The sequence below is a fragment of the Felis catus genome, chromosome B4 (assembly GCF_018350175.1).
Source record: "Felis catus isolate Fca126 chromosome B4, F.catus_Fca126_mat1.0, whole genome shotgun sequence".
NCBI classification, from domain to species: Eukaryota; Metazoa; Chordata; class Mammalia; order Carnivora; family Felidae; genus Felis; species Felis catus.
In genome coordinates, this window is record NC_058374.1 from 65,228,373 (window position 1) to 65,253,946 (window position 25,574).

Consider the following 25,574-nt stretch of genomic DNA (forward strand, 5'->3'; position numbering starts at 1 on the left):
AACTTTCCAAGCCAGAAAGGAGTGGCATGACATATTCAAAGTGCTGAATGGGAAAAACCTGCAGCCAAGATTACCATATCCAGGAGGGTTATCATTCAGAATAGAAGGAGAAATAAACAGTTACCCAAACAAGCAAAAACGAAAGGAATTCATGACCACTAAACCAGTCTTGTAAGAAATATTTTTAAAAATTTTTAAAATCTTTATTAATTTTGAGAGAGAGAGAGAGAGAGAGAGAGACAGAATGTGAGCAGCTGAGGAGTAGAGAGAGAGGGAGACACAGAATCCGAAGCAGGCTCCAGGCCCTGAGCTGTCAGCACAGAGCCCGATGTGGGACTTGAAGTCACAAACCATGAGATCATGACCTGAGCTGAAGTTGGACGCTCAACTAACTGAGCCACCCAGGCGCCCCAGTCTTGTAAGAAATATTAAAGGGGACTCTGAGTGGAAATGAAAGGCCAAAAGTGACATTATGAAGGTAGGAAACATAAAAGCAGTAAAAATGAATATTTCTTTAAAAAAATCAGTCAAAGCTCACAAAAAGAATGAGGTAAGATATGATGCCATATACCTAAAACATGGGAAGGAGAGGACCTAAATGACAATCAACTTAATATAGACTGCTATATGCAAAAGATGTTATATATAAACCTAATGGAAACCACAAATAAAAAACCACTAATCAATACACAAAGAATAAGGAGAAAAAAATCCAAACATATCACTAAAGAAAACCAAAAACCACGAAAAAGAAGACAAGAAAGAATCAGAGAAAAATCTTCAGAAACAACCACAAAACAATAAAACAAATGAGTGAAGGAAAAGAGAGAGAGAGAGAGAGAGAGAGAGAGAGAGAGAGAGAGAGACACTAAGCAAGAAACAGACTCTTAATTGTAGAGAACAAAGTGATAGTTACCAGAGGGGAGATGGGTAGGAACATGGGTAAAGTAGGTGATGGGGTTTAAGGAGTGAACTTGGTGTGATGAGCACCAGGTGATTAAAATAAAAAAATAATTTTTTTAAGAATGGGGGTATTGCTCACATCATAATTGATTACATAATTATAATCAGCATTTTCTGAGGGTGGAAGGAGGCAGAGGGAGTAAGAATTTAAGTAATTCCAGAAAAATATCTACTGGTTATAAAACAGAAATCTTCCAGAAGCCGTATTTTAGTAGTTTCTATCCAAGCCACAAGACAACATATCTAACACTTGGTAAAGAGAATAAATTTTAAAGAGCTCAGTTCTTGTCTCTAAAATTTATCAGTTGTACGCCCCCTAGATAATATATTTAACTTTTCAAACCTCAGTTTCCTCATAGAACAGAAATAATCATAAACTCTACCTCATAGCGTTGTCTTGAGAATGAAATACATGTAAAAGTACTCAGCACCATATTAGTAGAGAGTAAGCTTATAATAAATGTTACCTTCTGTCTGTGTTGTTATTCCAATGATTATAACACTTTATTGACTTAGAACATTATGAAATGGGTAGTTTGGAAAGGGGAATATTCTAAATAAAAGTTTAACCTTTTAAAAATCAAAAAAAAGAATGTGGTACCTTAGTGCAAAGATATTCTGAGTTTTTAAAAAAAATTTTTTTTAATGTTTATTTATTTTTGAGACAGAGACAGAGCATGAATGGGGGAGGGTCAGAGAGAGAGAGGGAGACACAGAGTCCGAAGCAGGCTCCAGGCTCTGAGCTGTCAGCACAGAGCCCCACGCGGGGCTCGAACTCACGGACTATGAGATCATGACCTGAGCCGAAGTCGGACGCTTAACCGACTGAGCCACCCAGGTGCCCCCTGAGTTTTAATAATAAATACATAATTACCAAGAATTTTGGTAATTGATGGCACATCCACGCAGAAGTAAATGTTATTAACTCAGCATTTTATTGGAATGATTTTTGCATGGATTTTCCCACCCTGGTGACAAGAATCTTTACTGTAAAATTCAAGCACTGGCCATTGAGCCTGCAAGTATACTTACTGAGAATGTTTAAACTTGTATCCTGGAATGAGAACTATGTACTTTTATAATAATTCATGTAAAGATTATAAATGCTGTAAATATTCTAAAAAGTGGTTCTTAATTTTTGAGTGTCATGACTCTTCCAAGAATATGCTAAGTGTTGAGGATACTCTTACTATGAATTTGCATAGAATTCCAAGTAATATTTTAGACTCTTAGAGCTCGTTCATGGAGCCAAGTTAAGAATCCATGCTAGACAATAAATTTTGATATCTCTCAGGTTTTTTAGCAGGCAAATGACATGATCTGATACATATATTCATAAAAAAAATAACTGATATTTGAGGATAAGTTTAAGGAAGGCAAGAAGTCTAGTTATACAGTTAGTGCCATGGTCCAATGATGAGTGGAGATGCAAAGTAAGCAATGATGATAGTTTGGACTGAAAGTTGGTATGAAGGAATTTCTAAAATACATACATCAAGTAAAAGGAAAATAATAGTGACCCACAAGGTATGTACAATCATTACTAAATATAATAATGCAAGAAAATGTAAGAAAAATTTAGAAAGATGCATTGATCATAACTGTTAAGTAAATTGAAACAGTCATCTAAAATCTTCCTTCCATAAATAAAGAGCAGGTTCAAATGGCATTACTGCAAGCTCTATGAAACTGTCTGGCAGGGTCCAATCAGGAGACAGAAACCACTCTAATAACTTCAACAGAGAGAATTTAGTTAAAATAACCATTAACTTTAAAAGGTGGTGAACTATAAAAAGAGCTCTCTAAATAATACAGGAAGAACAAACACAGGACACAGAAATGCTTCTAGAGTTGAGAATAAATGAAGAAGGAACAATGGAGTCCAGAATCCATCACCATGCCTATTCTCTAAGCTCCCATAGAGGCAATTTGGCAAGACCTTGTAATTCCTTTGGTATATATGCTATCTCTTCCTAAGAGTAGACATTACACTTCTCCATCTGGACTAGGCTGGACACTAATTCTCATTACAGGTCTCAAGACAATGACAGATGTATGGGAGTTTCCTGCAAAGTACCTGTCCCAGCTGAAGTCATTGAAGATTATTCATGCAAAGGAGTAATTGTTTGTACAAAGTGAGATGCAATGGCCCTTTCACTAGCAAAAATTTCAAGATAATATGGGATCCAAAATTCTCACCCTTGTCTTTATCTGCCCCAATTCCCTACTCCAAGTAGTGTGCCACTCGTTCCAAACAGTTTCCTTAGCATAGAGGACTTAGCAGGTTAACAGACTTTGCAACTCCGTAAATCTTACAATCAGATCTGTGGTCTGATGCTCAGCAAAGTCCACCTTGTGGTTACATAAGATAAGGAAGTTCTTTAAGGCTATCATGAAAGCTTTGTGGTTCTTCATTCATGACTTCACTGAGAAATCCAAAGCCTTAATTTTAATTTTATTTTAATTTTGTGCTTTTACTTTCATAAGGTCTCCAGTACACTCATAAGTAAGTAGCTTACCTCAGTATCTTTGTAATCAACACTGCCACCATGGCAACTAAATCCCAGAGCCACCCCCCCCATCACCTTGTCCTCTTCTAGTATTCTATCCCATGCCACCACCAGTGATAATTTAAATAATTGTGAAGTTTGCTGTATGCCATAGAATACTTGTGCCACATTTCCTTCAGCAGGATTATCCATGTGCTCATTGAGCATGTGAACAACTGAAACTCAGAGCTCCATTTTGAACTTCACTTCATAACACTGGTCCAGTTCTAGAAACAACACATCTTGAGTCAAAATCCTGGTAGAAATACAGCACGTATAAAAAGGTTTAACTGAAGAGAATTGAAGGAGTGAACTATTTTTTTTTTTAATTTTTTTTTCAACGTTTATTTATTTTTGGGACAGAGAGAGACAGAGCATGAATGGGGGAGGGGCAGAGAGAGAGGGAGACACAGAATCGGAAACAGGCTCCAGGCCGAGCCATCAGCCCAGAGCCTGATGCGGGGCTCGAACTCCCGGACCGCGAGATCGTGACCTGGCTGAAGTCGGACGCTTAACCGACTGCGCCACCCAGGCGCCCCAGGAGTGAACTATTTATAGAGGTGTGGACATGGTGAAGAGTAGAAACAAAAGATGGTGAGGCACCTCTGGGCTTGCAACAGTAGGAAGCCTCTACTGCGGCCAGATCCAAAGAAGCAAGAAGAAGGAACCTGGTTATCAGGGGACCATGACAGGCATAGTCACACAAGAAAGGGTTCCAAGCAGAATCTGTAGTTTAACAGAAAAGTAGCCACAGATAAACCTAGAGATAGTAGAAAGAATAAATAACCTAATCACTTCTTCCTCCTGTCCTTTGCTCTCCAATCTTTGCCTCCCATACCCAGTTGCAAATAGAAGGCAGAGAGGACAGCCAGGTTGCCTCTGTTCTTAGCAATCAAACTTTCTGAACATTTAAAAGGACAGAGGAAGGATCTGAAGGGGCAAATGAAAAAAAGTATTCATAACATCTCCCAAATTCATATTATAAGGCCCATATAACCTTGATAATAAAACTGAACAAGGACATTTCAATAAAGAAAAATTACAAACCAGCCATACTGATAAACATAGATGAAAAAAAAACCACCCTAAAATTGTTGGGAAACTGAATCCAGTAATAAATAAAAAAGGATAATAAAACACAAATAAGTTGAGCCTATTTCAAGAGTGAAAAATTAATAATAAAAAAATAAATCAATGCTATTTACCACATTAACAAAATAAGACAAATCATATAATTATCTTAATGCAGAAAAGACTTAAAAATTCAACATACATTCAAAAAACCTTTTAAAGCCTATTACCAGTCTAGGAAATCAAAGATAATTTCCTTAATCTATTAAAGTATATCTATTAGAAATCAATACCAAATATCATACTTGATAATGTTTAAAAACTTCTCCTGGAAATTAGGAAAAAATACTAAATTCCCAGTCAGTGAAGTAAGGTAATAAAAAGAAATATGTTATAATGATTATTTGTACATATTTTGGTTATATATGTTAAAAATCCAAAAGACTGTAAATTAAAATATTAAGATTACTAAGTTAATTACCAAGGGAAGGGCTGTGAGATGGTGAGTGGGGATGCTTGCTACCGGCATCTAGTGGTAGACATGCATCCTACATTGCACAGGACAGCTTCAACAATAAAGAATGATCTACCTGGTCTAAAATGTTGATAGTGCTCAAGTTGAGAAACACTGTGAGAGAGGGAATAAAGATAAAGGTTTCTTGAGGCCTTGGCTTGGAAGTCATACAACACCATTTCTACTGCTCTCTACTAGGCAGAGTGTCACGGAGCCAGTATAGATGCCTGGGTTTGAGAAGTCGATTCCACCTTTTGATGGAAAGAGCTCCAAAGAATTTACAGATATTGATTTTCTACTATAAAACCAATGCTTTGGGATGGGGATAGAATTACCAGGTGGATGTTAATTTATTTTAATGAAATGGAGAAGATACACAGAAAGTTAGAGGTTAGGCAGAGGGATTCAAGGATAGTTCTGAGATTTCAGAAATGGACCATAAGGAGACAGAGAGGCAGAAGACAAAGATGGCAAGAATACTGTGTAAAATTCAGGCCTGCCATTCTGATTTAGAAATACCCACATCTAAGGAGGGTAGTTGAGTCATTTAAGTCCTATGAGGCAGGAAACCAAGAAGTCTTGGCAGTTAATATAGACAAGTAAAACTTAAAGTTTATCTTATTGACAGCCTCATCATCATGTCATAACTTAAATCCAAGTTCAACTTAAAACAGAAAACAGAAAACAGAAAAATAATCTAGATTTTTTCTAAGGCCATTTAATGAGTCAGCAAAGGGAGGATTATATCACATGGCAAACACAATAATCTTTAAAACTCTCTTTAGATATTGTCTGCCTTCCCCCAAAGTTTCGTTACATGTGGCAACTATCCACATCACTTACTTCCTTCCCTTTACACACCCCCATCCCCGGGCCCTGCTCTCAGCCTACCTTTCTTATTATTCTTCCACTACTTGTCTTCCTCCCTGCTGCTTTCCTCAGACCTTATTCTTCTTGGTAGATCTATAGCCTAGCAATCTACCCGTTGTGTTTGCTTTTCCCTTTCACCACTTCACTCAACAAAACAAAAGAATCCTCCTCATTCCCCACTTCCTTAGAAAGTAAATCAAGTGGAGGTTAATAGTTTATTTATATTTAAAATTATTTAGCTCCTGATCAGCTGCATGGAATGATTCTATGACACTCTCTTGCCTGCAACTTTTCTACACATCAGCGACAGGACACTTGCAGGGATAAAAATGGTTCTCAGCCTCCATTTCCAGGTATAACTGAGCAGAAAGACTTCAGACCCAAGGTATGACCAGGGCTTTCCTCAAATTGCAACTTATCTCACCTTAGAGTAAGTTATGAGGACACACAGATCATATTCACAGGGCATATTTCACAGGGAAAAAGCATTTATTCTACTTTACAATGTTTGAAGCAGCTTAGTCTTGACTAATTCGTTTCTACAGGCTCAATGATAGGGCCTTATCTTAGTCTGCTGGCGCTGTATCACAAAATACCATAGTTTGGGAGGATTAAACACATTTACTGTCTCAAAATTCTGGAGGCTAGCAGTTTGAGATCAGGTGTCAGCATGGCTGGGCTTTGGTGAGAAACCTATTTTAGATTGTAGACACCTCCCTGATGTGTGCTTACATGGCTTTTCCTTGGTGAATGTGTATAGAGAGAGAAAGCTCTTGGAGGGTCTTCTTTATAAAAGCAGTAATTCCATAATGGAGGGCCCAGCCTCATAACTTCATTAAAACCTAATTACCTCCCAAAGTCCCTACCTCCAAATATTGTTACATAGGGGGTCAGGGGTTTAACATATGAAATTTGGGGGAGCACAAACATTCAGCCCACAATAGGTCCCAAAGATCTTAAGATCAGGGAGAAAAAAATTTACAGGAGGTTGTGAAAACCATTGTCTTCACACAATTTTTTCAATTCTTACCTTTGTATTAAGTACGATTTTCTCTACATCCATGTCTGTAATAAGATTTATATTTCTTTTTTTTTGTTTTAAAATTTATTTATTTTGAGAGAGACAGAGACAGCGTGAGTTGGGGAGGGGCAGAGAGACAGGGAAATGGAGAATCCCAAACAGACTTTACACTGTGAGCACAGAGTCTGATGCAGGGCTTGAACCCATGAAACAGAGCTCATGACCTGAGCCAAAACCAAGAGTTGGATGCTCAACCAACTGAGCCACCCAGGCTCTCCCGATATATATTTATTTCTGATTTTAAAGTATTTAGTAAATCTCACAAAGACACCAGTCCCTGCTTTCACTGCTTTCCTCTAAAAGTAAACATGCTTCGTTTTGGATATTAATAAAATATTCAAACATGTATGTAGGTGTTGAATATTTTATTAATTCCTATAATTAAAAATCCTTTTTCTTTCCTGTCCCTTTTTATGGCAATATCTTTCCTTTTCACACATCAATTTTTATTCTTACTGAATTGCAGAGGTGGAAAAAAAGTTGAATAACGTTGTGAATGTAAACACATCTGTTGCCATGGGAACAGCAGCAGCTGAGTGATAAGAAACACTTGTGGCTGCAACATTTGCAGGAGACCAATTACCAAACCTGGAAACTCTAATTCAGTAAACAGGGGCAACAGTGAGCATAGTTAGAGAAAATTGCTTATTTTATTATGAGGGAGCGAGGCAAGCCTGGAGAGTTTGAGAACTATAGGAGGCAGAGATGATGTCGACCAGCATGTCCATTGCCTAATGAAGTGGTCGGTTTCAAAGGGGCCTGAGAAAAATGCATTTTGCAGCTACTGTGACTGCAATATGGGAGTCTAATATCACCCCCTGTGTTTACTGGCGATTACTCCATAGGACTGGTGAGGAGGCAGGGTGAAAACGGTGCCATCCTGAAATTTAGCACACTGTTGCTAAGTTGCTGCCTATTGGCTCTCATAAAATTCTGAGCAATGTAAAACAAGTCCAGTAGGACTTGGCCATTCACTTAGCTTGAAAAAAGAAAACCTGCATTAAATGTTCAGTGCTGTGGAAAGAAAGCTATAACTACATTTCTCATTTTTGATCTTAAGAATGAGAACAGCAATCAATGAGACTTTTTATCTACCCAAAGTATCATTATTTGTCCTCCGGGTCTGAGGGATTAGGAGCATCTTTGTGTAGTTTTCCAAATATGTTAAGAAAAATGTTAATAGCAACAATTACCTCCCCATGTTTCTGAGATTTTGCACATCAGAACTGAGGCACCACCTCATGAGGGCTTATATTATGTGTCCTATATAGCCAGAACTAGGACCCCAAGAACTAGCATTTCAGGATCTAGTTTGTCACAATCGCAAAATATAGTTGGATGAATTCCTTGATGGCTCATTTGACCATTTAGGCTTTTTAATCCTATTCTGTTGTTCACAAAACAGAACACTTTCCTGCCCACATAGCTGGTACTTAATATAACTTATTTAATTGAATTTAAGTAGACAAAATGAAAAGTTGCTAAAACAATTAGTTGTACTAAATATGAGTAACTGAATATGATTGCAGTGTGATAAAAGATCTTAAAATACTTTCATTTCTGCCTTTTAAATTTAAACAGTTTTACAATAAAAATTTTAAAATCCACTATTAAACCTGTTTTTCCATGGACCCAAAAAAGATGTTATGTCTTCAATTACAGAGGGAGAGTTTGTATAATGGAAACAACAGTGACCAGGGATTTTTTTTTTTTTTTTTTTTAGTTCTGGATCCAGCTTAGACTCTAACCAGTTCCATGATATTGGGCAAATCCTTGAGGTTCATTTCCTCATCTGTAATACTGTCCCTGGTGAGTTGAACTGATGTTATAAATATGAACGTAATTTAAAAGCTGTGGGTTATACAGTAAACTATATAAACCTAATCTTCTTAGTGTCTTTCTCTGTTGGGTCTTTACACAAATGTCATCTTCTCAGTGAAGCCATCCGGGAGCACCTTGTCTGAAATGCACACCACCACCAACTGCTTCTTGCTTTGTCTCCTTAGCATGTTGCACAATATGTACACTACCTGTTTGTTTCATTTATGGACTCTCTGCTTGCTAGAATATAAACTCTGTGAGAGTGGAGTTTTGGACTATTTTTTTCCCCTAGCTGAATCTATAGACATGAATGAGTGTTTATGAATATTTTTAATGAACAAATGAAAAAGTGAATCAATAAAAGTTCATTTTCAATTTTTTCATAATGACTTTTCAAAATTATCAAAACACGACCAGAGTCATTACATCAAGGCCTCCGGTCATATGTGTTAAAAAACCAGCAGATTCTGATGAAAGAGATAAGACACCCACAAAGTGGATGGTCCTCAGCATGCCTCTCAACCATTTCTTCCCTGTCGCATGTACAAGTCAGCTAGTGACTTCAGCTCCAGCCCTCTGAAAAGACTGCTATCAGCATAAAATATGATCGTGTGAGCAAAGTGCCTTAAAAGTTAAAAGTACCAATAAAATATTACAGTCTGTATTATTATTAAACAGTGGGGTTTCTGGTGCCTTAATGTTTTGTCAGGGACATTAAGTACAGTGGGAGGAAGAGTGACAGTGCAATGCAAACATTTTGCAAGGAGTGAAGAGAAGGAAGTTCTATCTGGTGCAGCCCTGTCTACTGTGAATGCATTTGGAACCTCTGTCATGAGTGTCAGAGTAAGGCACTGATCACAGAGTTTTGGCCAGAGATCAGGGGAGTCCTCAATGTCCTCCATGAAACTCAGGAGAGTTGAGTTGTGAGGCAAGCTCAGACGTTTTAGCAAACGAAAATGTGCAGATTAATGTGCATTGTTCGGTATAGCATAAATAGTACAATTAAAAACATTAAAAAATAATCATACTTCTGAAAATAATAAATCACTGCTTCCTTTAAAAGTCATGAAAATGGGAAGTTTCCTCAGACAGATCCCATTGTTCTTTGGATACTATTGTTTTATGCTGATGCCTCTTAGTACCCCTGCACATGATTATCTTTCAAATAACACAAACTTTTTAAGTAGTAAAATTCAGAATACGCTTTCTATACTTCTTATTTTTCTTTCCCTCAAAATCATTATATGTTAGGTGTTGAGAATGGTTTTTGGTGACAAGTCTTCTGATGCACACTGAGTCTGAAACCAGGCAAGTTCTATGCCTGTGTGTTGGGAAGCGTTGTAATGTTTGAAGAACACAGCCCTTTGGAGTCTACACTGCCCATGTTTCATATGCTGCACAGGGACTTTTAGCCAGTTTCTCCAGCTGATTCCAAAATGGGTTTCAGAGTCTGGCCATCTGTGTGGAACAGATGGATACACAATCCCTTTAGATGTCTACTGTCATAAGTTGGTATCATGTAAGGGTTTCTAAAGAAAGAGGGATAGGTGGGGAGGAGTGTGCTGTGATACCTGAAAGAAGGAAGATGAAGAGAGTGAAGGGGAATTGTCTCTATGTCTTTTAACATGGACTTGGGATTTGTTTTGAGCCCCAGCAGAAAGAGGAGTGAAGAAAAGAAACTGATGGAGCAATAATTAGTGAGGTGAGGGGTGTGTGTGTGTGTGTGTGTGTGTGTGTGCAACAATGGTACAATGAATGTAACCTCAGGTCCAGGTAGAGAAGTGCTGCACAGAGATGGGGATTAAGCCATCTTTTAAAGTTTTTTTTAAATGTTTTATTTATTTTTGAAAGACAGAGACAGAGAGTGAAGAGGGGAGGGGCAGACAGAGAAGGAGATACAGAATCCAAAGCAGAATCTGAGCTGTTAGCACAGAGCCCGACGCAGGGCTCGAACCCACAGACCGAGAGATCATGATCTGAGCTGAAGTTCACGCTTAACAGACTAAGCCACCCAGGGGTCCCAAGGATAAAGCCATCTTTTACCCTGAATTCCAATAACCCTCTCACAGCACCTTATGCAGCCACTGATCCCAATTCAGATTTATGCTGAGGAATCCAAGGGTAGCTGCAGACCCAGGGTAGCTCTGCTTGGCAGGAGAGCTTGGAGACAGCATTTCTAAAGGATTGGTGCTGACCTCACCAGTGTGAGAATCAGAGTGGAGGAAAAGAAATGGCCTTGCTCTTAAGCTACATGAGACATGCATGGTGAGATCCTGTAAAGACGGCTGTCACACAGGGAGGGCTAAGTGCCACTGCAATTTGGATGTTAGTGTTAACAGAACCTCTTCTGTACACTCAGACAGGTAAGACTTGGGGGGAAATTCAGGTTACAGAGAGATTAGTTACTTCAAAGGCCCATTGGAAGGATTCAATTAGATAACAGTGACGGATATATGGCAGAGTGCTTTGACACACAGAAGGTACTGCATAAATGTATCAGCCTTAGAGCATTGCCTAGGTACCCAAATGCAAGAGCGCAAAAAGAATACTCACACCCCCCAGTGTCCTTCTCCATCCCTCACTCCTTACTTAAGCACCCTACTGAAACTACAACGGCTCCAGAGTCTGTGTAGTTGTTCAAGATGATGTCCAATAGCTTTCTGCACCCTGCACAAATAACAGTCTGGACTTCCACAGCCCATTCCATGTCAGACGACAGACAGACACGCTGAAATACACTGTATGCTTTTGTCTTCAACCTCACCAGCATCTCTTAAGCATCTTATGAATTAACAGTATCCTCTGGAAGACAGAACATATTTTTTTACTTGAAATACTACCAATATTAAATGAGCAAATCTGAATAAAGTTAGTCACAAACCAATCCTCTGGCTCAAAGAAGATTTTTATAGCCAAATCACCATCCCACAGTGGTGTTTTGTCCTCTTCTCTCAGTTCAAAATGCTATTTTTAAAGATGCTGTAATACTGCTTTCACAAAGGGGCTATAGGAAAAGAAGTAAAAAAGAAAAGCCCAATGTAATAAAAATCAAAATGAGGCTGCATACCAAACATGACAAAATAAAACACTGATCTCTCCCAGGGGTCTGCCACAGCCGGTTCTTCCAGTTTCCAGTTCATCTACTGCTGAGAAGTTTTATGTTGTCTTGATTACATCCAAAGCAAAATTGCTCTGAATTATTTAATCATATGCATACCAGGAATGCACTACATCTTAAAAAAATAAAGTAAAATCAACTGACTCTGTTTTTTTCTCAGATTTCAATACACAATTGCGTAGACTTTCTGAGTAACACAAATTTATAAAATAGGTATAAATTGAAATATAAAAGATGCAAATAATTTCAGTCAGATCAACGATTCAAAGGACAAGAATGTGAAACTTCATAGCTGTGTACTCAGTGATTGGAAATTCCCATTATGCTTGAGTAAAAATGCTTGTATGTGCTCAGTTATATAAGATCTTCAGGTCAGGAGCCACGTTTTCTTTTTCTTGTGAGGCTTTTTCACTCTCCCCAACCCTACTCCCTAACCAGTTTTTATTACAGTGTATCTATAATATAGCTACATTTATGTTAAAATGTAGAATTACAGCTATATGGGAATTTAAATAACAACTGGTCCAATCACTCATTTGAAGATGAGAAATAAATAAAATTCATTAAAGTAGTCTTTTTGATTTAAACTTTTCTAAAAAGAAAGTTAAAATTTCTAATTCAGGAGAATATTTATAAAGGCTCTCTTGGCTTAGGCCTAACTTAGAGGCCTGTAAAAGGATGAATTTTTGTCACTAAGCAACAAGAGATATGATGCAGAAAGATTGCATGTTTCAAAGTTACTATGTCCTACTATCTTCACTGTTTAACAACGTACATGATAGTAATTAAACAAACGCGGAAGAATAAACTGTACCACATGTGAGATAGATCAAATACCTCCTCCTTATCCTATTTCAAAAAAGATTTGTCTCTTCCACGTAACTTTCTCCAGTTATAGAATGTATCAGCAACAGATGCCAAATGTTACCTGTAAAATAAATACAGCACACTTTGTTTTCTTGTGCTTCGCTTCATTGTGCCTTCAGATACTGCATTTTTTTTTTTACAAATTGGGGGTTTGTGGCAACCCTGTATTGTGCAAACCTATCAGTGCTCTTTTTTTTTTTTTCTAATAGATTTTGCCCTCTTCAAGTCTCGGAGTCACATTTTAATAATTCTCACAAAATTTCAAACTTTTTCATTATTATTATATTTGTTATGGTGATCTGTGATTAGTGGTCTTTGATGTGACCCTTGTAATTGTTTTTGGGTACCATGAACTGAACCCATATAAGACGGAGAACCTGACCTATAAATATTGTGTGTATTCTGACTGTTCTATTTCCCCATCTCTCTCCCTCACTTCATGTCTCCCTATTCTCTGAGACTCAACAATATTGAAAAAAATTTTAAGGATTCTTTTCTTCTACATTTTTCCTTTTTCTCCTTCTTTTAAAAATTTTTTAATGTTTATTTTAAAAAATTTAATGTTTATTATTTACTTTTGAGAGAGAGAGAGAGAGAGCATGAGCAAGGGAGGGGCAGAGAGAGAGGGAGACACTGAATCCGAAGCAGGCTCCAGGCTCCAAGCTGTCAGCACAGAGCCTGATGTGGGGCTCGAACCCACGAACCATGAGATCATGACCTGAGCTGAAGTTGGACACTTAACCAACTGAGCCACCCAGGTGCCCTTCAACAGTATTGAAATTAGGCCAATCAAGTGTTCAAGTGAAGGAAGACTTGCATGTCTCACACTTTAAATAAAAAAAAAAAAAAACAAAACGAGAAATGATTAAGCTTAGTGAGGAAGGCACGTTGAAAGCTGAGATAGGTAGAAGCTAGGCCTCTTGTACTAAACATTTAGCCAAGTTGTGACTGCAAAAAAAAAAAAAAAAAGTTTGAAAAAAATTATAAGTGCTATGCCAGCAAACACATGAAAAATAAAAAACAATCTTATTGCTGATATGGAGAAAGCTTGAGTGGTCTGGACAGAAGATCAAAGTAACCACAACATCCCCTTCAGCCAGAGCCTAATCCACGGCAAGACCTTGACTCTTTTCAATTCTCTGAAGACTGAGAGGGGTGAGGAAGCTGCAGAAGAAAAGCTGGAAGACAGCAGGGCTGGTTTATGAGATTTAAAGAAAGAAGCCGTCTCCATAACATAAAAGTGCAAGACAAAGCAGCAGGTGCTGACGAAGAAGCTGTAGCAAGTTACACAGAAGATCTGGGTGAGATCATTAATAAATGTGGCTACACAAAACAACAGATTTTCAATGTAGATGAAGCAGCCTTACATTAGAAAATGCCATCTGGGACTTTCATTGCTAGGGAGAAGTCAGCACTTGGCTTCAAGGTTTCAAAGGACAGGCTGACCCTTTTGTTAGAAGCTAATGCAGCTGGTGAAGTTGCATTTAAGTTGAAGCCAATGCTCACTGACCACACTCCAAATTCTAGGGCCTAAAAGAATTATGCTACATCGACTCTGCCTGTGCTCTATCAATGGACAACAGGCCATTGCACCTAGCCACCTAGCCACCCACGAACTCTGATGGAAAGGTGTAATGAGAATGAAATTAATGCTGTTTTCATCCCTGCCAACACAATATCCAATCCGCAGCCCATGAACCAAAGAGTAATTCTGACTTTCAAGTGTTATCATCTAAGAAATACATGGTGTAAGGCTATAGCTGCCATAGGTAGTGGTTCCTCTGATGAATCAGGGCAAAGTAAATTGTAAACCTGGAAAGAATTCACCGTTCTAGTTGCCATTAACATTTGTGACTCACGGGAAGAGGTCAAAACGTCAACATTACTGGGAGTTTGGAAGAAGTTGATTCCAACCTCATGGATGACTTTGAGGGGTTCAAGAGCTCAGTGGAGGAAATACTGCAGATGAGGTGGGAATAACAAGAGAACTAGAATTAGAAGTGGGGCCTGAAGATGTGACTGAATTGCTGCCATCTTGTGATAAAACTTTAACAGATGAGGAGTTGCTTTTTATGGATGAGCAAAGAAAGTGGTTTCTCAAGATGGAATCTACTCCTGAAGATGCTGTAAAAATTGTTGAAATGACAACAAAGAATTTAGAATATCACATAAACTTAGCTGATAAAGCAGTGGCAGGATGTGAGAGGAATGATGTCAAATTTGAAAGAAATTCTGTGGATAGAATGTTATGAAACAGCATTGTATGCCACAGAGAAATCATTCATGAAACGGAGAGCCAATCAATGTGGGAGACTTCACTGTTGTCTCATTTTTAAGAAACTGCCATAGCCACGCCAACCTTCAGCAACCACCACTCTGACCAGCTGGCAGCCATGAACATTGAAGCAACACCCTCCACCAGCAAAATGTTCATAATTTGCTGAGAGCTCAGAGGATGGTTAGCATTTTTAGCAATAAAGTATTTTTTAATTGAGATGTGTACATTTTTTAGATGTAATGCAACTGCACACTTACTAGACAATATTACAGTTTAAACCTAGCTTTTATATGCAGTGGGAGATCAAAATATTCCTTTGACTCCCTTTATTATGGTATTTGCTTTAGTGTGATGGTCTCAAACTGAACCCACAATGTCTTTGAGGTATGCCTGTGTATGTGACAATGCCATTTTATAGTGGTGATTGAGGTACTTTCTCATAGCTTGATATGGATAACTGATAAGCTGCAATAATGATACATTCTTTTATATTCTTGCATCATGCGAAATAGCAATTCCCAATTTTGGAACATCTGGGTGGTTTTATGCATAGTTCTAGATTACAGCACTGGTAGGGCTTATATATTGTGCTACTATTCCTTCGGAGAGAGGTCAGTTACTAGGTGAACATCCTCTGGTGTTGAGTTAATCTTTCAAGTCACATTTAATATATTAAAATTGATAATAAATTCCAGTTGTTAATTGCTCACTGATTTTTAAAATACCAGTATTTCTTGATTCAAGTGGTTTCCAAATGAGGCTATACATCAGACTCACTTTTGAGGAGCTTATATAAAATACTGCAGAGTCCCACGCCAGACTGTGAGGGGAGGGCCTGGCATTGGTAGTTTTGGTTTTAAAGCGATTCAACTGATTCTAATGTGCAGCAAGAGTTGAGTAGTGTTTTAGTTCCTGAGGTGTTTTGGGATAGCATTTTACTATTATTTTTAAAAATTTTAAAATTTATTTTTGACAGAAAGAGAGATGGAATGCGAGTGGGGGAGGGGCAAAGAGAGAGACACACACACAGAATCTGAAGCAGGCTCTAGGCTCTGAGCTGTCAGCACAGAACCCCAAGCAGGGCTCGAAACCATGAACTGTGAGATCATGACTGGAGCTGAAGTAGGATGCTTAGCCGACTAAACCACCCAGGCGCCCCTGGGGCAGCATTTTAGATCTTTGAAGAGATGTTTTAACCCTTTCAAGCCTTTATAATTTCACTTAGTGTGTCAAAGTGGGATTAACAGTTGATACATTAGATTCCAAAAACAGGAAATGAATCAATCTGTAAATAAAGGAATCTGGAAAGGGCAGTGTGTTTCCTTTAGAAGAATACAGTAGCCAACTTGCATGATGCAGCTTTCTTAATGATAATAATTATTGTGAAGTACTCATTTCAAAAGTAATTTTCTTCTTACACCATCACCCATATCATTTTTGTCCCCCAGATAGTTGTCTATAATCAGATCAAGGGGTTCAAATTCTTTCCCTAAGTAACAGTAATAATCTATATTTTATTTCCACTTAGTAATAGGAAAAGAGGAAAATATGTTTTGTAAATTATCATTTGCTATATCAAGCTTTCCCCACTGTCATGTGGATTGAAGTATTAAAACATTCATAAGCTTGAATAACCTCTGTTTGTTTCTTCTACTTCAGGGAGATTTTAAGGAAAGTAATTAAGCCAAAACTGTCATTAGCTCTTCACAAGGATTCTTTTCAATAGGGACTTTTGATGTAACAACAGTTTGAAAATTAGACTTTCTTTAATCAGGATAATCTAAAATCAATTATACCCAACAGCACTGAACAAACCTGTCAAACTTTGTTAGTCTGTGCACTGAGATTTCTTACAAAGTGGGTGCCTCTCTAAATAAGTAGACATCAAAAGTCCCTCCTTAGTAAGTGTTTCTCGTGTTTGTGGGCAACGTTACCCTGGGGAGTTTGCCATAATAATACACACAGCATTGCATGCTACAGAGAAGCCATGCCTGATGTGTGCTAGGAGGGAATACCCCTAAGCTTTCAGAGATTTTGATCTTCCTCCTTACACACTTTCCAAAATATGTATTTTAGATTCCAATACTACCATAGATGGAGATTTCACTTTGAAGTCTGCTATTTAACCAAATGTTGATACTAAATAGGGCCCTCAAATGTAACTGGATTGTAAGCAGTCTGCTTGGTCTGCCTCCTCCTGTTTATGCAACTCACCTCCCCCAACCCAACACCTCCATTATGAATTTTAGTCTTAAAAAGTCTTTGAAAAAGTTAAGAGGTTGAAGAACACATTTATGGCTGATCTGTTCAAAGTAGCAAGATAGTGACTTTATATAGCTTAGCACTTAAGAAAGTCTTCCTAAAAACATCTTCAGATATTGCTCATTCTGCTCAAAGTTTCCCACTCAGGGCAACTGCTAAATATCTTTCCCTCTGCCTCTCTTTCTGCAGCCGTCGTGCCATTTGGCTGCTTTCACATCTCTTCCTTTCCTTATTCTTGGCAATGGTTATGCCCCATACTCCTGACAATTGTTCTTTTCCATCCAATAGCTCCCTGGCAATCATGGTTTATCACTTGTTTTCCTTGTTAGAATCAGGCTCCCCAAACCCTCTGAAATTCTCTACCTCATTACATTTTTATCTTAGCAAAAAATCTCTGTAGTGCTCCATAAAGAAGTATACAGCATACACTTTGCCTTCCCAGGGTCCCTTCCCATTCACAGTCCAATATCCCTTTCTTCTCGTTCTTTGAGGTGAATGAGATTTCTCTCAGTTTCATCTGAAGACATTACCAGGCTTAGTACGGTTGTACCAATCAGTTTTTACTGGCATGTCTGGGAGCCAATATGTTCATTCTGGGATTTAGTTTTTGCCTCCTTTGGGGTTCTACTCCTATAATTAGTGTTAAAATCCTCAGGATACAGATTGCCACAAAATGTCTTTCTGTCATAGCTACAGCCAGTGTACAGCTATTCCTGCCTTTTCTGGGGACTATGAAATGCTATAGATGGATAGCTGGGTACCAAAAACCATGATCAACTTGCCATACTTGAAGCAGATCCGGGACTCCTGTTTCTAAGCTGAGCCCTACATTGATTCAGGGGATAGGGAGACTGTCAATGCTTTTAGCTGGAATTGATGAACTGGTTTATCCCTGCCCACTGATACCTTTCCTCTCATGACTTCAAGATTATGAGGCATACCTGTGGTACTGTTTTACTAAGGATCTTGGTCATTTTTAGTTTTCATTAGCTTAACCAATAGCGAGCATTTAGCGAACCCTCAAGGCTCAGTAAGCTTCAGTCTTTTAAATCGTTTCCACAAATTTGGTCCAAATGTGCCAGATTTTCCAAGCTATACTTCACAATTCCAGGTAGCCAGCTCTCATTTGAAGGTATAGTCGAAGAACAATTCTTTCCTTCTTGCTGATTCTTGATTATAAGTCCAACCTACAAATCCAAACTTACTCTTCTCCCTATAACTTTATCTCCTGGGGCATCTGGGTGGCTCAGTTGGTTAAACATCCAACTCCTGATTTCAGCTCAAGTCATGATCTTATGGTTCATGGGCTTGAGGCCCATGCCAGGCTCTGCACTGGTTCACAGGCTCAAGCCCCATATCAGGCTCTGCATTGGCAGCATGGAGCTTGCTTGAGATTCTCTCTCTCTCTCTTAGAATGAATACATAAATTAAAAAAATAAAACAACACAAAAAAACCTTTACCTCCCAAGGAAGTGATGAGACCATCTAGCACTGATATGGAGGTTCTGATGATTTTGAATCCATTCTTAACCACTATTACTAGACCCTACAAACCAGAAGGTTCCATATTGCAAAGTGCTTTGTTTGGATTGCATATCATTTTATTTTTTTTTTAAAGATTATTTATTTTGAGAGAGAGAGAGAGCGAGAGAGAGCACTTTAAGCAGCAGAGAGAGAGGAGAGAGAATCTCAAGCACACCATCATCACAGAGACCAGTGAGGGGCCTGAACCCATGAACCATGAGATCATGACCTGAGCCGAGATCAAGAGTCAGACACTTAACTGACTGCCCCGGATTGCACATCATTTTAATAGAGAAGTTTTACACTATTATCAGAGTTCTAGTTTCCCTTGCGAAGTAGCAACACCTGGTGCTACTGAACCTGTCTTCCCATTGAGCAGAAGTTGGTCAATGTAGAGTAGTGATTACCTCCTTTAAAAGGGCATGTGCTTTCCAGCTAGCAATAGCCCTCACCACACCTGATTCCTTGGCATTTGATTGCTTTCAATCATTTATGTTACCTGATTAGCCCATGGAGACATGTAAGTTTGCCACATGAGAGTCTGGTATAGACTCTTAGCTAGTCTGCCACATGAGAGTCATGGTATAGACTCTTAGCTAGTCTGCAGTATTTTCATTTACATATAATACACACCCTTGAGTGTATTATGAATCTGGAGCTCAGAGGAGGTGTCTTTACTGGGGAGTACACATTTGGGAGCCATTATGGTCTAGATGGTAAATAAAGGTGTGGGTTTGGATAAAACTGGCTAAAGAGATTTTAATGAATGAGAAGAAAAGCAAACCCCAAAAAGCTTATGAGATTGCCATAGCTGCAAGAGGCTCATAAGGACTCTTACTTTTCAAGAAATCAGAAAGTCCATATATGCTAAATTAAAAACCAATTTCTAGGAAATTACAGAGAATTTTTTTTTACTTTTTATTTTTATTTTTTATTTTTGAGACAGACAGAGACAGAGCATGAACAGGGGAGGGGCAGAGAGAGAGGGAGACACAGAATCTGAAACAGGCTCCAGGCTCTGAGCTGTCAGCACAGAGCCCGATGTGGGGCTCGAACTCACAGACCGTGAGATCATGACCTGAGCCGAAGTCGGATGCTTAACCGACCAAGCCACCCAGGCGCCCTGGGAATTTTTAAAACTTCCTCAGTCTAGTGAACTCATATGACATGGTATAATCCTGGTTTTCCTGCCTGATGCATCTAGTTTATACTGTGCAACCTGCCCAGAACATTAATTCCATGTCACTGTGAACTCCACAACATAACGCCTTTATAGGAATCACCATGGCTTGAAGCTTGACCATGCTTGCTTTTGTCATCTAGGTCCTGCTGTAGGTTTGACATCCATAACTGGTAAAGAGGATGTGGCTGGCAGCTTCTTTCTCTTTTCTTTTACTGCTGAACCATTAGTTACTAATTCTGACCCCTAGAGGTTTGAAGCCAGTACTAAGGAAGGAAGGAGAGGTGAGGGGGTCAGAAACCTCCTGCAGGATGGTCTGTATTGTGGTTTTGCTTGGTAACTGTTACACAGAATCTTTTTTTTTAAATTTTTTTTAACGTTTATTTATTTTTGAGACAGAGAGAGACAGAGCATGAACGGGGAGGGTCAGAGAGAAGGAGACACAGAATCTGAAACAGGCTCCAGGCTCTGAGCTGTCAGCACAGAGCGTGACGCGGGGCTCGAACTCACGGACCGTGAAATCATGACCCGAGCTGAAGTCGGCCGCTTAACCGACTGAGCCACCCAGGCGCCCCTAGAATCTTTGAATCTTGACTGGAACTTCTATCTCTTCTATCTTCTATGTTCTCTGATAAAAGAATATAACATCCATGTGTCTAATCTGAGGCATTATTCCAAGAATGCTTTGTCCATGGGTTTCTGAACAGGAACTGCTGATTGGAACTTTAGTGTTTGAACTGTTTTAGTAGTGTTTTAGCTTTCTCAAAAGATGCTATGGAATCAGGGAGGCCAGATCTAATTTCAGGATCAGAGAAGGCTTTCTGGAGCCTGGGTGTTATCAGGTAAGAAGGGGGAGCAGGGATGATAAGGTTTGAGCTGACTGGGTGTGTTGGATCGAGAGCCTAGCATGTTCAAAGGCATGGGTCAGAGAACAAGGGCACTCAGGGAAGGGAAAGGTGTTCAGCACAGCTGGTCAGAAGAGCTAGAGAGGCATTGCTGGTGAAAGATGGGAGTGAGGGTTAAGGAAGAGTGAGACTATGAGGGGAGATTATGCTAAGGATCAATGGAGAGTCATTGAAAGTTTACAGCAGAGATGGATGTGGTTAAATTTGCATTTTCAAAAGATAATCCAGGCTCCAGTGTGGGGAATAGACTGGAGGAAGCAGGGAGAACAGTTAGAAGGCTGTTCTAGTCATTTCTCTCATACAAGTCTACTTCCAGTTATTAAATGTATTAGGGGCACCTGGGTGGCTCAGTTGGTTAAATGTCTGACTCTTGATCTCAGCTCAGGTCTTGATCTAGGGATCGTGAGTTCAAGTCCCATGTTGGGCTCCATGCTGGGTGTGGAGCCCACTTAATAAAATAATTTAAAAAGTATTAAACTGGTCTGTTTCCCAATCAAGGTGATAAGAAAACAATTCTATGTACTATGTTGCTTAACTATCTTCCTCCAAGAAACATAGGGAGAATTTGGTGAGTGAAAGGATACCATAAAAGAGACTTTAGAATGGACATGGACACAGATCCAAAATATAGAGGGCTCTTTAGTCCAGTACTCAACATCCAGAGCCCCTGAAGGATAGACAATGCCATTGGTGAAGTTCCAGCTTGAGCTATGTGGTCTCTTCCATTACAATCTCTATGTAAGATGCATCAAATCCTTTCCTATAATTTCCTAAGGGTGGAGGATGGATCTTATACTTCAAAGCAGAAAGCAACAGACAAAAGCATTAATTCTAATTTTCCTCATATTAAAATCATACCTATAACCAAACTTTCTCTTCAGTTTCCTTTATTCAGTCCCAACTCATTGTTATTTGACTAGTTGCTCATGTAAGACTTTCCTCATCTATAGAACCTAAATTAAAGACAATCTTAAAAACTGAGAATAGAGTGTAATTTTCTTTCTTTACACTGTATCTATAGAGTAATTTATTCAGATTATCTCTTGGCTAATTACCCATCCTTCATTTTTTTTTTCATTTTTTTAAACGTTTATTTATTTTTGAGACAGAGAGAGACAGAGCATGAACAGGGGAGGAGCAGAGAGGGAAGGAGACACAGAATCTGAAACAGGCTCCAGGCTCTGAGCTGTCAGCACAGAGCCCCACGCAGGGCTCAAACTCACGGACCGTGAGATCATGACCTGAGCCGAAGTTGGACGCTTAACCAACCAAGCCAACCAGGCGCCCCTAATTACCCATCCTTCATATTGACCCTTACTATTACCAATTTCCCTATTTGTAAGTCTTAGAATATTATAATTTTATTGTGTTCAACTTTTTATTAGATTCTTCTATTTTTTGGCAAGGACAAGGAAGCCCACAAATTGTCTCATTATAAAGTATTTGGTTTGTTAGGCTGTACTTTAATCTCAGTGAAATGAGTCTTTCAAATGGAATATTTTTAGGAGGCCAGCAACTAGAATCTTATGACCTCAACCATAAGCAAATGGTTGTATTAAAAAAATTTTTTTTTAAATATATTTTTTTTAACATTTATTTACTTTTGAGAGAGAGAGAGATAGACAGACAGACAAAGCATGAGCGGGGGGAAGGCAGAAAGAGACAGGGAGACTCAGAATCAGAAGCAGGCTCCAGGCTCTGAGCTGTCAGCGCAGAGCCCGACACGGGGCTCGAACCCACAAGTGGTGAGATCATGACCTGAGTCAAAGTCAGACACCTAGCCAACTGAGCCACCCAGGTGCCCCACAAATGGTTGCATTTTAATTCTGATGCTGAGGGTATATTAGTACATAACCCAACAGCTAAACTTATTCTTCATACCTGTTCCCCCATGTATGTTCCCCCATACATTCTCTCAGTATGTGTCTATGAAGTGAATGCTTTCTAGACTGCTTATCTCTTATTTTTGGTTTCAGTTCAAAACATTCCCATCTCTGTTGACAAAAAGATATTTGGTAGAGATAGTGTAAAGAAGTCTCTAAAAATCTTTAAATAAATTGCTTCAGATTAACAACATTTTGAGTATCTCTAGAATACAAACTGCTGAATTCAAAAGAAGTAAAACGCCAACATTGTATCATGATCATGGAAACCCCTGGCATTTATACAAAGCAATTAATATTTGGGGAACTTCGAAACTTGTCTTTATAGGACATCTGCTGTGTTCATCCATGGAAAATCTCCACTAGGATAGTTAATTTCCAATTGGCTACTTTTTTAGAATTGCTGCCTTTCAGAGAATAAATGAATGGTACTACTTATCACAATAAGTAGTAAAGATTAATATGACAAATTAATCTAAATAAAATAACTAATTGAATCTCAATTAGTAACACTTCAAGTGGGGATTATTCTTATATTAAAAAAAAACTGGTTAAAACTGTTTATCAGAAGAAAGCACCATTTAATATTAAAGTGTTTTTTGAGATTTTCATACTCCTAAAATTTTAAAAACTTAAATTGAAATTTTAAATGAGATAAATGAATGAGTGTTTCTCCTTAGAATAAAAATAAACTCAAGTGTTTCATAATTAATAATACTTGCTTTTACTTTGATTTGGTTCTTTATTCAGATACCTTTATTCTGTGGAAGATTTATATCTTCACCTATCTGGGACTTACTCTGAATACATTTAAAAACCAATGGAAACAGAAAAGAATTAGTAAAAATCAGGGAATCAGCCTAGCTTAGTGGATAGGATATTGGAAAATGGGGTTCTAGTCTCAGTTTTCCTGACAGCTAGCAGTAGTACGATATTGGTAAAATCACAGAATATTGCGACTAGCCTTAAAAATGAAAGGTTGTAGTTACGGACACCTGGGTGGCTCAGTTGGCTGAGTGTCTGACTTCAGCTCAGGTCATGATCTAGCAGTTTGCGAGTCTGAGCCCCATATAGGAATCACCGCTGTCAGTGAAGAGCCTGCTTTGGATCTTCTGTCCCTCTTTCTCTACTCCTGCCCCGCTTGCACACTCTCTCCCTCAAAAAAGTAAATAAACACTTAAAAATTTTTAAAAAATGAAAGGTTGTAGTTAAAATATCCCTTCCCTTTAGCACATCTTTGACTCTATTTTTAGCTGGGGCAATCTTGCTAACTCTAGAACTGTAATGAGAGAATATTCTCTGTAATGAGAGAATATTTATAGAAATACATTGAATTACTTTAGTATTAATTGCACTTGAAAAAATCAGTAAATATAGTTAACATCATGAAAGGGAGAAGGGAAAAGGGGCAAGCACTGGGCCACAGTGAAGAGTACTGAGGAGGAAAGTATTATGGTGAGATTATGCCATAAGAGGTAGGGGAGAACCAGAAAACAAAGATATGCTCTTAGGAAAGGGAGTTATGAAGAGTGCAGTAGGCATTGAGTAGGATGAGAACTGAGTAAGAACAGTTAAATTTTATGGGAGGGCCCTTCATGTGGCACAAGAGCAATCTAAATACTGTGCTGGGTAGGCATCAGGCTGGGAGACTGTGTAGACAGAAACACTCATCCAAACGTGAAACTGTAAGACACTAGGATTAAAAAGAGGAAGGTGCTTGTAAGGGAACATGGAATAAACCCAAATGTTTTCAATAATCTGGAAATCGGAAATTGTCCAATAGTTGAAGGTATTAGAAGAGGAGAGAATGAAGCTTGGGACAAAGGTTCTCAGAAACCTGGAGGGGACAGACTCCAGAGCACAGGTAGGGAAATAGAACAGACAATTAATTATTAACTATTTGTAGCAGAAGACAATTAGGTTAGCCATGTAATTTGTTCTGAAGAATGTAAAGTTATGTAAAGTGATTTGCGTCACTTATGGGACAAGATGGTTCACTAACTGGTGTTTCTGCCTCACCCACTCCACTGTCTATAAGGTCAGGAAGAAAGAACTCTGGGATAATGAAGTCATGCGCCTGAAAGAGCCCTGATTCCTAGTCAGCAGTGAGAGAGAGCCCCTGGACTACACTCAGGGGAGCCTCTAGACCACACAGGACTTTGTACCAACAAGAACTAAAACTTTCATTGTAAGACACCAAGATTTGGAGGTTATTTGTAGAGCAGCTAAGTAGCTGACCAAAACAGAAACTGGTACTAGATGCGGAGGTTTCAGAAGTATGCAATATTGGCTTCATATTCAGGTATTTGTTGCTCCAATTAACACTTGATATGGTCAGTCTTTCCAATTTTAGCCTTTCTCATAGGGGTGTAGTTGTATTTCATTGTGCTTTTATTCACACTTCCCTGGTGAATAATGACCTTGGGCATCTTTGTATGTGCTTATTTGGTATCTTTGTTTTCTTTGGAGTAATGTCTATTCAAATATTTTGCCAATTTCTATATTAACTGAGTTTTTACTTTGTTGTTACTGAGTTTTGAGTTCTTCACATAGTCTGGTTACAAGTCCTTTATGAGGAATGTGATTTGTAAATATTTTCAGTCTGTGGCTTGTATTTCCATTTTCTTAACAGTATGTTTTGAAGCCTTTAATTTTGATGAAGTCCAACTTATTATATTTATTATGGTG

At 38.6% G+C, this 25,574-nt stretch overlaps 1 long non-coding RNA gene across 3 annotated transcripts in view; it reads right to left on the reverse strand.

Moving 5' to 3' along the window:
* Positions 1-7,270: 7,270 nt before the first annotated feature.
* The window catches only part of LOC123386569, a 73,730-nt gene continuing 55,426 nt past the window's right edge, over positions 7,271-25,574 (reverse strand). For all 3 annotated transcript variants that reach the window (XR_006600641.1, XR_006600643.1, XR_006600642.1), the window contains 2 exons: positions 12,825-12,915; positions 7,271-11,873 (listed from right to left, as the gene is read on the reverse strand). This is a non-coding gene — a long non-coding RNA (uncharacterized LOC123386569). The remainder of the gene's footprint in view (positions 11,874-12,824; positions 12,916-25,574) is intronic.